This window comes from Podarcis gaigeae (assembly GCF_964106915.1).
Source record: "Podarcis gaigeae genome assembly, chromosome: 2".
Classification (NCBI taxonomy): Eukaryota; Metazoa; Chordata; class Lepidosauria; order Squamata; family Lacertidae; genus Podarcis; species Podarcis gaigeae.
In genome coordinates, this window is record NC_139679.1 from 78,996,080 (window position 1) to 79,012,007 (window position 15,928).

General features: G+C 41.3%; 1 protein-coding gene and 1 long non-coding RNA gene across 6 annotated transcripts in view; one reads left to right on the forward strand and one right to left on the reverse strand.

Annotated features, from left to right (window-relative positions):
• Positions 1 to 15,928, reverse strand: part of TAMM41 (TAM41 mitochondrial translocator assembly and maintenance homolog) — a 138,350-nt gene that overhangs the window by 106,052 nt on the left and 16,370 nt on the right. The window contains exon 1 of one of the 4 annotated variants that reach the window (XM_083726862.1): positions 3,268 to 3,385. The exons of the other annotated variants lie outside the window; for them this stretch is intronic. The gene's annotated coding sequence lies outside the window, so the exon portion shown is untranslated. Of the gene's footprint in view, positions 1 to 3,267; positions 3,386 to 15,928 lie in introns of those variants that run through there. 4 annotated transcript variants of the gene reach the window in all.
• Positions 1 to 15,928, forward strand: part of LOC310838928 — a 106,433-nt gene that overhangs the window by 77,100 nt on the left and 13,405 nt on the right. Inside the window, exon 3 of one of the 2 annotated variants that reach the window (XR_014561219.1) lies at positions 1,787 to 2,137. This is a non-coding gene — a long non-coding RNA (uncharacterized lncRNA). Of the gene's footprint in view, positions 1 to 1,786; positions 2,138 to 15,928 lie in introns of those variants that run through there. The other variant, XR_014561220.1, reaches the window with a different exon arrangement.

Below are 15,928 nucleotides of genomic sequence, written 5' to 3' on the forward strand. Positions count from 1 at the left end.
ATAATTAAGGCAGATTTTGAAATAAGAATGACAAATGGTTAACAACTTTAATACCTCTTTGCTGTACAAATCTATTGTAGGATTTTCCTTGTCAAATTTCATACTAATCATCATCATCATTATCATTATCATTAATTCATACATTCTTGAGTTGTTATGATTCTGTGATGGGCCATTGGATTTCAAAAAGTAATTTACGAAGTATATTGAGAAAGAAAAAAGAATTAAAAACTTTTACTAGTTCTGTGAACACAATTTTAAAGAGATTACTAGGATATTCAAATTCCGGTAGATGGGTTCCCCCAGTAAAGGCAGGTAAAATAGATCTTTGTTATCTCCATTTTCTTTGGATGATTACTTGTAGTCTATTTAAACGGACCTGCACAACATGGAACTATATTACTGAATTTACTGGAAAGATCCTTATCAGTTGAGTGACACATTACTGGAGCTGAAAGGGATATTGGACATTGAAACGACAGTTCTTATCCACATGAAGTTAAAAGAGGACAGGCAAGGAAAGGAAAGGATGAGAGTTGGGAAAGGAGTGGTATTGAGACTATGTTTAGTGAAATGGAAGATACTGGAATATGTTGGATCTGATTGACTGCAAAAGCACTTCTTATTTCTGTACAAAAGTACTGTATTGCCAGCCTAACAAAAACAAATATATTTGCCTACGTCATGAAATTCTTGATAGTATCTCATGGTATTTCTCACTTGCATTAGCTTTTGGCAGCAGTGAGAGATGATTTTGGCACCACTGGAAAATAATTGGCTGGAAGTCTGCTGGTTTGTAGATTACTGTATCTTGGCCTAATCCACTTCATAAGATTGTTGAAGTGTTAAAACCATCCTATTTGGCAGGATGCACTTGCAATTAATAAACAAAATGTTATTTTTGGGGGGTGGGGGAGGTAATTATAGCCAGAAATGGCATCACTTGCATTTTAATCAGAAATCAAACTAACTGCATGGCCAAATATTAGTCTATGTTCTGGCAAGGAACCTCTTTAATGTACAGGGATATGATATGTAGTGAGTCCTTGAGCAATAAGAAAGGCTATTTCATTGTGAATGGTTGATTCGTTGTGTATGTGGGGGGTTAAAGTAGACTATGAACATAAACTATATATTATAGGCAGTATGTTAATTTTTTAAGTTTGGGAAGGTCTGCACATGTTGAAAATGGTGCTGGCCCATATTGAGTACAAATATTACTGCTCCAAATGCAAGATCAAAATGTAACCCATGTATAGAGTCCTAACAGGGTTAGCCAAAGAGGTTTTGCCACTGGAAGCCAAGAACAGCACGATCCCATTCCCCATTCCATGTAGAAAAGCTGACTGGGCTTGCTGTTGGGGGATAACGCCAAGGCTGGTGCCTCCCTCCCAACACAGTGTTGCCCGGGATTCATCACTCCGGTCTCCTCTCACGCTGATGTGGCCCATATCCAAGTACATGAGCACACGACAAGCAGAGTTCAAACAGAAGCTTAGTCTTGAGGAGTAACATCTAAGCCAAATTAAATCAAACGTAACAGAACAAAGAGAAACATGGCCTCTCTCTCTGTCTTTCTTTCTCAGAGAGAGAGAACTGCAAAAACAGCAGCAATACAGAGCGGAAACAGCGTATATCAATTTCCTCTCACAAGACTCCAATAATCAGTGCTGGAATGTAAACGGACATGTGACATGTAACAATCCCACACACATCTGCAGCATGGGAGGAATGGAAATCTCAACACTTGCAGCGGAACCTTACTTCAACACTTTAAATATTGCAGGGTCCTGTCTGCACCAGAAGACAGCAGGCGAAGTATGACGATTGGCAACATGGTACACACACCAGTGCCCTCCAGTTCCACCCAGATGCTGCTCCTTGGTCCTCAGCACCTGCCCCCTGGACCAGCTGCCTCACCTAAAGGTTGGGTCAGCCCCGAGTTCAGAGGGTAAGTTTTCTACAGCAGCATTAACTGCATTCATTTTTCAGTCCTTCTGTTGTGTTTCAGTTTGCCAAAACATTCACAGTGGTTTTGTAAACACATTCAAAAAGCTATTTCCATTCTTCTTCATTCACAGCTTCCCAAGCCTATTTCATCTCAGCAGGGTTTTCTTCTCCCCTGGCTTTATCTTTTAGGCCTGCCCAGTTCCCACTTTGGCAATCTCTCTCTCTCTCTCTCTCTCACACACACACACACAGCAGCCAGTATCTCAGGCAAGAAATGTTCATGTCATAAGGAGAACTTGATTGTTTTGCTGCATGCACAGAACTATAACCTATGGTTTACTTAATAAGCATCTACACTGCTTTGAATTCTGTATGACTGAGTCAAGGGCCAGGAATGACAGAATGGAAAAGCAATTGTTTCTCATTTTGTACCAGAATCTTCTTTTATAGCACTTATCAAATCTATCTTTGGTTTTTTGTTTAAGTGCTTCATCTCATATGCTTCAACTGTCCTGTTTATCAGGGGCAGACACTATTTTATGATCCCTAGTAAACCACAGCTCCTATTGCCTCCCACTTCCCACCATTTTGGAAATACCTTGTTATATAGCTGGTCCTAGGCGGCTCACAAAGCAAAAAAGTACATCAAAACCACACCAAACCACGCCCAAATCACCCCATGTTCTGCTATGCTAATTAAGTTAATAAAGATGGACCAGACCAATTCAAAAGGATCTTTCTTTTTCTACCCATGGGCAACTATTAACAATTGCAAAGTCATTTGCCATTCCCTTTGGTACCAGTGATCGAAATTCACTTTCTGAAAGTTTTTCAAGTTACATGCTATCACTGACTTTGCTGCTGCGGTTAGATGTCTTAATGGCTCACCATGCTTCAAATCTAAATAAAGGCCTATATATCAATTTAAAAGTGCCAGCTGTGGAGAGGGGTGGTCCTAGGACTCATGATGGAAGTGACTTCCGGAAACACCAGCATTCAACAAGCCCATACTTGGGGGCACGCCCCCCATATTACTACATATGTCCAAATTGATTGGCATCCCTGCCAACCTGAAGTAGAGTAGCATACATTAGGGACATTTCCCTCGGTGTAAGATACATCATTTATGTATCAATATTAGGAATTGATCTTTCAATTTAGTAGATACAGTAAGCCCACAATTTGCACTCACTTTGCTTATGCAATCGTGATTGCAACCTTACACAGGTGGCGGGAGGGGAAATAAATAAAACTAATGCCAGACCAATGAAACCCACTGCTCTCTGTACTCCATTTATTTATTTCTGTCTCACTTACTTGGCTTTGGGAAGACAGCACAAGAGCTCTGGGCTGCTTCCGGAGACCTTGCGCCTCCTTCTGAAAGCCTGGTACCTTGGATGCCCAGTAAGCATGGTGACACCCTCCTTATAGCCTCTAGGAAGGAGGTATGAGGGCTCTATGTCACCTTGCAAAAGAGAGACAGTATCATAGAATGATAGAGTTTGAAGGATCCCTGAGAGTCATCTAGTCCAACCCCCTGCAATGAAGCAATCTCATCATGTGGTCCCCCACCCAATTTGCAACCATACTGGTTTGTGCTAGCAGTTTTATTGCTGCACCATCTTTTCTTTTCCCCCTTTTCCTGCAGTGATGAAAGAGCAAACAAGTTCTTTGCATCTCCACTGTGTTAGCTAGAACTAGGATTTTTTCTCTCTCATGGGTATGTCCTATAATAAAGGTAGCTTTTTTATTTTCTGTACTCAAAGTCTTGGTGTAATTGTATAAGGGTAAAGTGAGCTCCTCCTAGCAGGGATTTCAGTGCACAGTTCCAGCTTCTGCTGAAGCATATAAACTCCAAATGCTATCAACTGGCACCACAGCAAGTTCCAGTCCTGTATATCAACTGTTAGATCCAATTCGCTTCCCCATTACTCTCTTAAGAATTCTTTAGAGCCTATTACTGATTTTAAGACCTGCCTATAAAAGCTAGAAACCATAAACTTAGCTACCCCAGAGTAGCCCAAGGTGTCTCTTTCAAACTGTGTTGTTTGATAAAAAATTGAGCCCAGGACAACCCAAGTTGGAGAAGCTGGCTCCAATTGTATGTGCGCTCAGTGCAGGCTCTTCCCCAAATGTAAGCCCCTGGGGCGGACCGGAGTGAAGCCTGCTCACCTGCGGCCCACCTCTTGGTGCTGCCCCGCCCCCAACGGGGCCACAGATAGGCGAGTTTTGAACAGGGGGTTTGGCAGGAACCCCCAACGCTCCACAGTGCCAGGAAGGCAGGCCACATCTGAGACGTCTCGCAGAGGATTGGAGGTGCTGATGCCGGGGCAATAAATGGTGCCCACCTTTGCAAAAGGGGAGGTGAGCGCTTATTTCAATACCTCGACAGTGGGCAATCTATCATGCTTGCAAAAATCCCAGTGTGTTTAAAAAATTGGAATTTGTAATACTAAGAACAAGATCTCATCTGCACTGTCTTCAGTACTATAGGATAATCTGACCTAGTTATTCTGGATTCATATCTCAACCAGATGCCCGGCCTGGGAGTGATGATGAGCTGTGTGTACAACCTCCACAGAGCTGGCTGGTGTTTAATTGGGCAGCATTGTGGAAGCTACCATGTAACATTCTAGCAAAGTGTCAGTCAAAATGTCTGATCTATGGTGCATATCTCCATCATTTGCTCTTTATAAGTAGGCAAAAGCAAAGCAGATAATCAGACAAGTCTTTCTGTTTTTTTGCTATAAATAGCATTATGCTTACTATCTTTCAATGCCAAAAGCTATGTTTCACTGACATGCATGCTCCAGCGCTCTCCCTGATCAATAACTAGACCAGGAGCATTAGGTCAGTTCACATGTCATCTGACTGAGATGTCTCTCTTCATGGTACAGATGCAAGCTGGTAGGCAGGTCCAACTAGAGTAAATGGTTTCCCAGGCATCCTCCTCTGTATGTTAAATCTCAGTGTTTTCAGTACCACATTTTTAAAGCATTTGTAGAACATTTCACAACTTTGATATATGGTTTGGATGCATGGTTTATCCCAGTCATATAATAAATCTGCATGCATGGATCTGGACCAGAACCACTCATGTGCACATCATTTGCTGAATCTACATTTTCCTGTAAGTAAATTCAAAACAACAAATATTTGCATCGTATAAGGTCAGTATTAACAGTTTTAGAAATGAAGCTGAATTATTTGCTGCAGCAGTTATGTGGATAATTGTGTAGAGACCAAGAGTAGAGACCGCTGTGCTTGCAGAAGACTCTCTGAAACCACTGGAGGTTTCCATGAATGGAATGGGGAGGGAGGCAATCCTCACTCATTCCTGTGATCAGCCATTGCAAGTTACAAACAAAAGTAAGGAAGGAAAGAGAAAACTGAAACTAAACTCTAGAAAGCCCCTGCCCTGCTCCCAGATACATTTGTTAATCCCTAGTGGTTTGTGTTTCTCAGTACAGTGGGTGTTAACTGAATAATGTTGCTTATTCCAACAATTCCCCTAACAAGGGAGTTGTAGAAAGAAGGGGGAAATCTGTTCTTGGACCCTCTTCTGTTCATGGAAGCCCCTGCTGGTTCAAGAAAACTTTTGTGAATAGGACACCATCACACACAAAGGCGAAGAATCCTTATACATTGCATCACTAACTGGAACAAATCTTACAGGATACCCTAAAGAAGAATGCCCCAAAGAGCATTGATTAAGAATTTACAGCAAGAAAAGTCACTTCACTAGGGAGAAAAAACCATTAGCAGAAAATTGGGCTGTTATGGAAATTTATCTTGTGGTGATCCAGAATATTAAGGACATTTATTTCATGGTGACTTAAGAGTATGGCTTGCTCTAGGGATAGGTTATACCTGTGTTTAAAAGGCCCCAAATGGTATAACTGATTTTGAATCACAGCCTTCAATAATAGCCCCTGAAATATATCTCACAGCAGAAATGCATCCCAGGAGAGAAATGCAACCAGAATATATTGTATTACAGTATAAAGTTAGATTTTCTTTCTGTCACCAAGTTCTGCTTTCTATGGCTGCTGACTCATAAAAAAAAACTACAGATATGGTTACTTTGAAATCCAACTGGATTCAATTGAATTTTCACTTAAACAATCAAACTTAGGTTGCACAAATAATTGTTTCCACCAATCTTCAGTTGTGATTCCTGCACTTCAGGGGGTTGGAGGACATGATGACCCTTGGGGTTCTTTCCAACTCAACAGTTCTGTGATTTTATACTCCTGTGAAAGATGACCACTTTCTTTTCTTTTCTTTTTTAGCAAAGCCATCACAGCATATTTATATAAACATACCTGCCCTAAAGACAAGAAAGAGCCCCGTGGGTCGGGCCAAAGATCCATCTAGTCTAGCATTCCATTCCCACAGCAACTGGTATTCAGAGGCATACTGTCTCCAGTGGATACAGATCAGAGCCATCATGGCTAGTCGTCATTGATAGCTTCTTCCATGATTCTATCTGATCCCCTTTTGAAGCCATCCCAGTTTGCAGCTATCAATACGTTTAGTGGGAGTGAATTTCCTAGTTTAACTGTGTGCTGTATGAAGAAGTATTTTCTTTTGTCTATGTTGAACTTTCACTGGATGGCTTCAGGCTCTAAGGCATACTCTGCCATTTCAGGGACTTTTTCTTGACGCAGGAACTAGCTCTATGCACATACAATACAACAAGTAAAAGCTCAGTAACACCATAAAACCACCATCTGTAGCAACATGGAAATACCCCTGAGCAAGCAGGGCTGTGTCAGGAAGTTGTAATAATCTTCTTATTTATAAATGGGTAGGGACGCAGGTGGCGCTGTGGGTTAAAGCCTCAGCGCCTAGGACTTGCCGATTAAAAGGTTGGCGGTTCGAATCCCTGCGGCGGGGTGCGCTCCCGCTGCTCGGTCCCAGCGCCTGCCAACCTAGCAGTTCGAAAGCACCTCCGGGTGCAAGTAGATAAATAGGGACCGTTTACCAGCGGGAAGGTAAACGGCGTTTCCGTGTGCAGCTCTGGCTCGCCAGATGCAGCTTTGTCACGCTGGACACGTGACCCGGAAGTGTCTCCGGACAGCGCTGGCCCCTGGCCTCTTAAGTGAGATGGGCGCACAACCCCAGAGTCTGTCAAGACTGGCCCGTACGGGCAGGGGTACCTTTACCTTTACCTAGGTTGAGCAGTAAGCATGCAGCAGGTCTGTCTCTGCAGCATTACTGTACTCCTAAACCCAAGCTGAGCATAGCACATTTCATGGTGTTTCCGCATTAGACTGAATGGGGCTTGCATAGGATTGTACTGTTAAAGGTAAAGGTAAAGGTACCCCTGCCCGTACGGGCCAGTCTTGACAGACTCTGGGGTTGTGCGCCCATCTCACTCAAGAGGCCAGGGGCCAACGCTGTCCGGAGACACTTCCGGGTCACGTGGCCAGCGTGACATCGCTGCTCTGGCGAGCCAGAGCTGCACACGGAAACGCCGTTTACCTTCCCGCTGGTAAGCGGTCCCTATTTATCTACTTGCACTTTGACGTGCTTTCGAACTGCTAGGTTGGCAGGCGCTGGGACCGAGCAGCGGGAGTGCACCCTGCCGCAGGGATTCGAACCGCCGACCTTCGATCGGCAAGTCCTAGGCACTGAGGCTTTAACCCACAGCGCCACCTGCGTCCCCTGAATGGGGCTTGCATAGGATTGTACTGTTAGAGAATCATAAAATTAAGAGGAAACAGAGGAAACATCACAAAAGCCCTGCTGGATTAGGCCAAAGGCCCATCTCTGGTCCAGTGTCCTTTTCTCACAGTGGCCAGCAAGATTTATTTGGGAAGTCCAAAATCAGGTCTCAAATTCCAACAGTTGGTATTCACAGGCATACCGCCTCCAATGATGGAGGTAGAACATAGCCATTGTAGCTAGTAGCCTCAAGTACCCCTGGTCCTTCATGAAGCCTGGTACCTAAATCCCCAGAAAGATTCCCAACTAACTCTTTTGGCTTCTAGGCAGCACATTCCATTGCCATATTTTTCTTTTAACTAAGATTTCCACTCCTAATATTCAAAGCAAATCTGTTCTTCTGCAGTACATCAGCATTTCCTATTTCCCCCCCTCCAAGATCCTGAAGCTCCGGATATTGTTTGTTTTGTTAAACATGCCACTTAATTGCATTTCCTCACAAATCAAAAACTGACCACAGGCAATGGGCCAACAGCTGAACTGAACCAATTATTTTTACATGCAAAAACCTGTCATTATATCATCCCCACCAGGCATGAAGGTTGTTGCTCTCCAATGTATAAGAAAATATTTAGTATTTCAGTACCAAAATATTGAAGAGGAGCTATGATGTTTGTGATCAGGAATATCCTCTGTAAGCCTTAACCTCCCATGTACTTCCATATCTATATCTATATCTATATCTATATCTATATCTCACAGATATCCTTCTAGGTGTAAAGGAGATACATGCTCATGAACTAATGACTTATTTATGCACATCAGCCCTTCAGCTGAATAGGACATATGTAGGAAAACAATAGCTAAAAAAAAAGAAAAAAGCTGCAGCTTTAAACTTCCTAACTTAGAGGTCAATTAGATTGAACTCAATGGGACTTCCTTGTAAAAAATTGACTTAGCATATGAAGGATGTAGATGCTGGGGCTGGGGCAGGAGATGCTTCTATCTGCCAGCAGACTCACAATTTAAAGATGTGTGTGTGTGTGTGTGTATCATACAGAGAGACATCTTTGAACAAAGCAACATCATTCCTAACATGGGTCCAAATCCTAACACACATATTCTTGAGTGCTGCTGATTTCAGTGCTGCCTGAGCAAATGTGTTCAGGTTTGAAACAATGGTTAAACAATGGACGCTTACCACATTCTGGGTTAGATGCCTGTTGTGGCCTCTCACGCTCCGTCACCATCCCCAGGCAGTGAGAACAGAGTGCACATGGTAGGGCAGCTGGTAGGGGAATTTCCCCTGGCCACCTGGGCAGCTGGCTTGAGTTCCCGCCGGCTGCTGCAACTCAAATTAGCCAAGAAAACCTGCTCTTTAACAATCGATCAGAACAAGCTTTAATCTGTGGAAAACCTGCTTGCCATATGTTGCAATGTAGTGCTAAAGATCACCCCCAGGGGTGCACTCCATTGTCCCTCAAGACATACTAACAACAATTTAATTTATTACATTTATATACCACCTTTATCTTCCAAGGAGCTCAAGTAGTGCACATAGATCTCCTCTCCCCCCCCCCCATTTCATCCTCACAACAACTCTGTGAGGTAGGGTAAGCTAAGAGATGGTGAGTGGCCCAAGGTCACCCAGTGAGCTTCATGGGTGAGTGGAGATTTGAACCCTGTCTCCCAGGTCATAGTTCAACACTAACCATTATGCAAAAAGGCAAGGAAAGGTGACATGATAGAGGTGTATAAAATTAAGCATAATGTGAATAAAGTAGAGGGAGAGAAAAGTCTCCCCCTGGAAAAGTCAGAACAGTGAAAAGGAAGTACTTATTCACACGGTACATTGTCAAACTGGAATTCACTATCCCAAGATTTAATTATGGACACCAACCTGGATTGCTTTAAAAAGGGGATTAGACAATATTCATGGAGGATAAGGCTATCAGAGGTGATATGGCTCTGAATACCAGTTACTGGGAAATGTGAGTAGGGAGTGTTGTGTCCATGTCCTGCTTGAGGACTTCTTAAGGGCATCTACATAATTGGCCACAATGGGAGCAGAATGCTGGGCTTGATGGACCTTTGGTCTTATCCAAAGGGGCTCTTCTTCTGTTCCTACCATATGAATCATCAAATAGAAATTGTAGGTATGTATCCAAGGTATGTGAGTCATGCATAAGCACACACACACATGTGCGCACACACGAACACACTGATGTTTCTTGGATTTGCACATTGTGCCTCTCTAATAGAGAACAGTGACACAATTTTCTGTGTTTTTCTGTGACATTGGGCAAGTTGTTGAACTTCCCAATCTGGCTATTGCTCTAATTGAAAAACAGAGAGATCTGAGTGTCAAAATATAATAACAAAACCAAGAAGTGCTATATATGTGACAGTTATATTAAAGGTCTCTGAAAGGTACCACTGAAGACTCTGAGGACATTTTGCACAACTCAGCAACCAAAGATTAGTGCTGCCCTTGCAATCGCAAGAGTGATTAGCTGCTAGGACACGGTCATGCTTTGGGACTGAAAAAGCAAGTGCTAATTGTGCTTCATTATTCCCTATTTTTTATTCACATACATTTACAAAACAGTTAATCTTAATGAATATCTTTAATTAACAAGTTTGCCATTATATTGTGTTCCATTGTAACTTTCTGTTGTGCTACTTAGTGACTGAAGTTAAAATTCCAGTGTTTGTTTAGGTTTAAATGTGTCTGCATGAGAAGCAATCTACAAAAAGTCTTAACTATGCCACCCGTCTGGTGCCAGCAGCTAGCTGTGCAAGCCAAACAGGTCATTGCTCCACCTGCAAATTCTGCAGCTGAGGAAATGTAGAGGTGAATTTTAATGTGTTTGATCAACAGCATTATGTTATTTCAGGAAAACAAAAGGAACCTAAGAAATTACTGTGCGTAGAGGGACAGGGCATAGTTATGGGAGCAGGGATTCTGCATGAGATCAAGCTGTGGGAGGGCCAAAGAGGATGTTCAGGGGGAAAAGCCATAGCTCAGTGGCAGAGCATATGCTTGGAATGCAAAGGGTCTCAACAAAGTGTCTGGTATTTCTATACCCTCCAAGTGTCCTGATTTTCCATGGACAGTCCTGGAATTACAGAAACTGTCCCAGTTTCTGATTTGATCCCAGAATGTCCTGGTTTTCCTTTATCCTACATGCAAAAGGTGCTTAATGAAATTCTATGTCATAATAATTCTTTTGCTGCTAAGTGTGGAAGCTGAAAGGTACATCAAGCAGTTATCACATCGCTATTAAGCAATTCAAAAGATAAGAAAGGGCTTGCCAGGGTAACAGTTCAACTGGCAATAAGTAGATTTTTGTAAGGCGCTTACTGTAGAAAGATAGAAGTCATCAGATAACTGCAATCATGGTTAAAGCGTGTTGCCATAACCTGCTTTCTTTTTAGAGAACAATAACACTGAGCAAGCTGCTGAATTATAAAATGGAATTATACTTACATGTACTGTGAATTTGAAATATTACAATGATGCTTAGATGTATTAACATAAATTTGTAAGTCCATTTGTAGGCATTTATTCCAGCATCTATAATAGCAATGGAAAAGAGAGTCGCCTAGAGAGTATTTTTTTATTCACTGGTTAAGTAAATAAATAGCCATATGCTGTGAATTTGAATAATTGCAATACAGAACAATTCTATTCTTGCAATCACACAGATGCCCTGGACTGTTGTTGTTTTTTGTAGGGAGATGCACTGTTGTTAAAAGGGATCTTCCTAGAGCTTTGTTAGTATACTCAATTCTCCTGCACAGCAAAAAGTTGGTACAAATGAAAATCGAAAGAGAAGCCACGTGCACACCATATACTTAAAAACATTGCTTCCTGTCCTGAATAATCTTGGAAACTGTAGTTTCTCAAGGATGCTGGGAAATGTAGCTCTATGAGGCTTAAACCAAAGTTATGAGAACTGTTTAGGGGAGAGTCATGTGCTTTAAATGTATGGTACATATGCAGCTAGAGACTAATGGATTATAGGAAAGTTTTAAAAAAGTAAAGATATAAGAGCCAATCGGAAGGAATGACTGTAAGTCTAGGACTGAATACGGTGTGAGTGAATGAACAACAGCAACCAGTTTTGCACACGTGGCAATAGAGTTCAAGACAATTTGAACTTTATTTTGAACTCACAATTTGATGATGGCATTGCATCTATGTCTGTTGTACAGTGCTGATGCGAGAAAAGTGAGCTGATAGTAATACCTTAAAAACCAGCTGTAAAAATCAATTTTCTGACAGAAATATTTTCGAACTCAACAGTGGGGAATGAAAAAGCATATTGAAGAGATTATTCAGGAAGATCAAACTGGATATTGATCAGTGAGGGGAAGAAATAGTAACACATTTCAAAAAATTATATGAACTGCAATCCAGAATATGTCTTCCTTAATAGTAGTGGTGCTGTATATCCATAATAGCTCAGTTTCCTTCCTTTCCCCTGTTTACACATTCTCTTTTTAGGAGCTAAAACACCCTCATCTTCATCCTCTTCTGGCTTCAAAAGACTAGGTTTTAAAACTCAATCAGCCAGCAACAACAAATATATGCTACCCAAATCTAAGATTCTTCTGCATTTAAAGTTGATTTAAATGTGCAGTGATGTGGCAAATAGCCTGACAACAAAGTGAGGAGTAAAGAACAATGATCCGATCCAGAATACACCAAAACAGCATAAGTAGGATGTCCTCTTCATGACTGAAACCGAAAATGTACTTTTTGGCATTTTTTATTTATTCATGCTTTACATTATATAGGCTTGAGGTATTTTTGGCATGTTTTCCCAAGTCATGCCAGTCAATTACATAAACTCAGAAAGACTGAAGGGTTGCCAGGTCCTTAGTTCCTTAATAACAGACAAGCAACACTTGTATATTTTCTATACCTTTTCAACTGCCCTGATGGAGCACAAAAGTAATTCTTCTTTCTTCTGTAATGGTACATTCTAATGCTCAATATTCTGTCTAGGCCAAGGCCACTGAGGAGACAATTCTGTACCCCTAATATGTTGGCTGTAGGTGTTGCTTTGGAATAGTGTGGAAGCCCTACTGCACTGTTATCTCTTGAGAGACACTGGAGTTCACTAATGCTATCATATGTGAGTTATGCAATATTGCAGATGGAAGCTTTGCAATCACTGTGGACTAATAATATATCTCTTGTTTTCACATATAAATAATAAAATTACTACTACTACTACTACTGAATCGCCACAGTTCTAGCTCTGTGTGATACATGTATGATGTTGCCCTTTCATGTAGGATCTGTTGGTGAATTTTCATTGCAGTGTTCATGTTTTGGTTTCTTCCAAATTAGCTGTTAATTTAGTAAGAGTATAATTCCTCATAGGGCATAGTTGTATTGCTGTACTGGCTTTTGTCACTATACACCTAAGGGAGGTCCAAGGGTGACCTCCTGTGCAAAATACTATAAAATCAAGGAATTAATTCTTGGAGGATATCTGCCAGCTAAACCTTTCAACATGATGATAACCTTTTTTTTTCTTTTTTCTTTTTTGTATTCCTGTTCTTTGCATAGCAGTACTCCTGAATCTCATGTATGGCAGTGCTGTGTTGCACCAAATGCATGGGCTAAGGTGTTATAATACTTTCAGTTTTATAACAGCATTATGCTCTCAGTCTGCCTCTTCAATCCTATCGTGGCCTGCTGAAAAACAATTAATGTGCTTATAGACTGCCACTAAATTTTCTTTCTCTTCTTACATATTTTCTGACAAATATTTTAATTCACTGGCATCACATCATGTACACAATGAGAAGAGGAAGGCAAGTAATAGTTTAGATTTGTTGCTCCAGGCTCTCTGCAAACTCAGCAAAAATGTGTCTATATTCTCCATAGTTTAATTCTTATGTCCTGTAATGTTTATTTTAAGCACATCTGGAGACTGCTTTAGGGATTTTTCAAAAGTAGAACAGTGAAGAATACTTTGGAAACACTTGTCTTACAATGCTATATGCCTGGCAAAATATTTAATTAATGAAGTATATCTTGTCCCAGTAGACAGCTCATTATGCATGCAGATACCTGTCTACTGGATTCGACTTCTAGGTGCTGCAGCTTTAAATCCTCAACAGCATATCAGGTTTCTTTTCAAGCTGTCATAATCTATTGTACATACACCATGTCAACAAGTTTTAATAAGCACTGGGAAGAAGTGCCTTTCCAGTGTGTTTTTTCCCCCTCACCAAATGAGAAAAGACCTGAAAGACCTGTTGTCTTCCTTGGCAACTCAGGCTTGAAAACTAAGCTGCTTCAGTGAACTTCTTGACTGCTTTTCACCTGAGTGCTCAAGATTTGATACATTTTTTTAAGAAACTGAAGCTGTCACAAAATCATTGTTGCAATAAAACAAAACAGGCCACATTGTATACCAGATGCATCCTAAACTCAATATTTGTAGAACTAGGTGGAGGGGCTTGACTTAGTGCTGAAAACTATAAAGGGATGTTGGCTTAGAAGTCTCTTTGCTGAAAACACTGCATAGCTGTGATGCTGACACTGGAAACAAATTTCTCTTGAGCTCCAAAAGATTCATGTTCAAAAAGTAAATGCATTTAACCATGGTTTGATGGATGATACAGACTCACCTAATGGTTCAGTTGAGGCATAGCCTAGTGACTCTAGATTGTATAGGCTTGACCCAGCGAGTTATCTTCCGGTCCAGAGCAGGGTCAGTCCCCCATTAGGAAGAGTGAGGTGACTCACTGCTTTGGGCTGGGCAACTAATTTTGGGTGTTGTGAAAGTTGCTTCATTTTTTACGGTTGTTGCTGTTACTGCCAGAGAGGTGAAGAGGTGCTTGTGGGATGTTTTGTCTCACATAGCAAAATACCTAGACTGAAATTGAGAACTATATATTTTGATTAAGGAAGGGTATGCAACATTGGTCACTCTGTCTCATGTAGCAAAATGTTTTGGGCCAGTCCTTGTGCAGAGAGAAAATGGTACCAGACAGTAAGGACTAGCTATGATGACTATGTCCTACCTCAACTGTTAGAGGCAGAATATCTCTGAATGCCAGTTGTTGGGACTCACAAGTGGAGGAGAGTGTTTCCCCCCCCCCACTCAAGCCTGCTTGTGGGCATCCAATCTGGTTGGCCTCTGTGTGAACAGGATGCTGGGCTAGATGGCTCATTGGTCTGACCCAGTGGGGTTCTTCTTACATTCTTAATGTGATGCTACAATGTATTTGGATTGGCTACGACTGTCATAATTACTGGAAGCCTGGCCTTCTGCCTTGGCCTTCTGTCTGCTGCACTTCACATTCCACCCCAGTCTTGGCTTCAGGGGCTCAGGGCTAGAGAGCACATCCTCTAGATCTAGATTTTTACATTGTCAACTATTGTCTTAATCTGGCCCTGGTGTTGGGGAGCTTATGCTGGGCTAGAGATGTTGCAAGCATTCAATCAAGGATGCTTGCAAAATCAAGAACCACTTGTTGAAACACTCACGAGTTGGATTAAAGAGAGTGGGGCCCTCCTCACCTTGATCATGCAAGGTGCCTCCACTTGTGTTCCAAAGACCCAGACAGAAATATTTATTGTTCAATAATAAGGAAATGATTGCTTTAGCCTTTCCTCACTCAACATATCTGTACCTGTCTTCAAAAACAGCTTTCAAGGCCTATGGCTTTTATGACATATGTAGCATATAGCAGACGGTTAGAACTAAAATAAACAATAAATAATTATAGAGGTCTTTAGTATTATAGCACTTAGGAATGTTTGAATGTTCAGTAATACTAACTGCGGTGTACCCATAAGTGAAGCTGTTGCCCTTTATGAGCATTCAGAGGGCAGCACTACACATTTTGCATTATTTTTAATAGGTTTGTACAGTAGAATGACCCTTGACAGCTGAGGAAATCCTGATGTGGTACATATTATGCATAGGCTCTTGTGAAGAATGTGACAGATTTTGCAATCCACATATTCCGAGCACACACGATGCTGCTTCTTATAGCCATGCTTCTATTTACAGGATTTAAATTGCCTGGAGTTGTGGAAACAGGGAACCATCTGTCAGAACATGCTTTTGTGAATTTATTGTGTTCATGCTGTAACAGAAAGTGACTTAGGAAGCACATATCTCATATAATGCAAGCTACAATTCACTTCCTGTGTATTGAAACTGACACTTAAAAGCTCAATGTGGCTTAAGAATGATGTGTAATTCAAAAGCAGATTATACTTCTTGTATATGATGGATTATATTTACTGGTTATAGCTTCTAAAGCTTTAAAT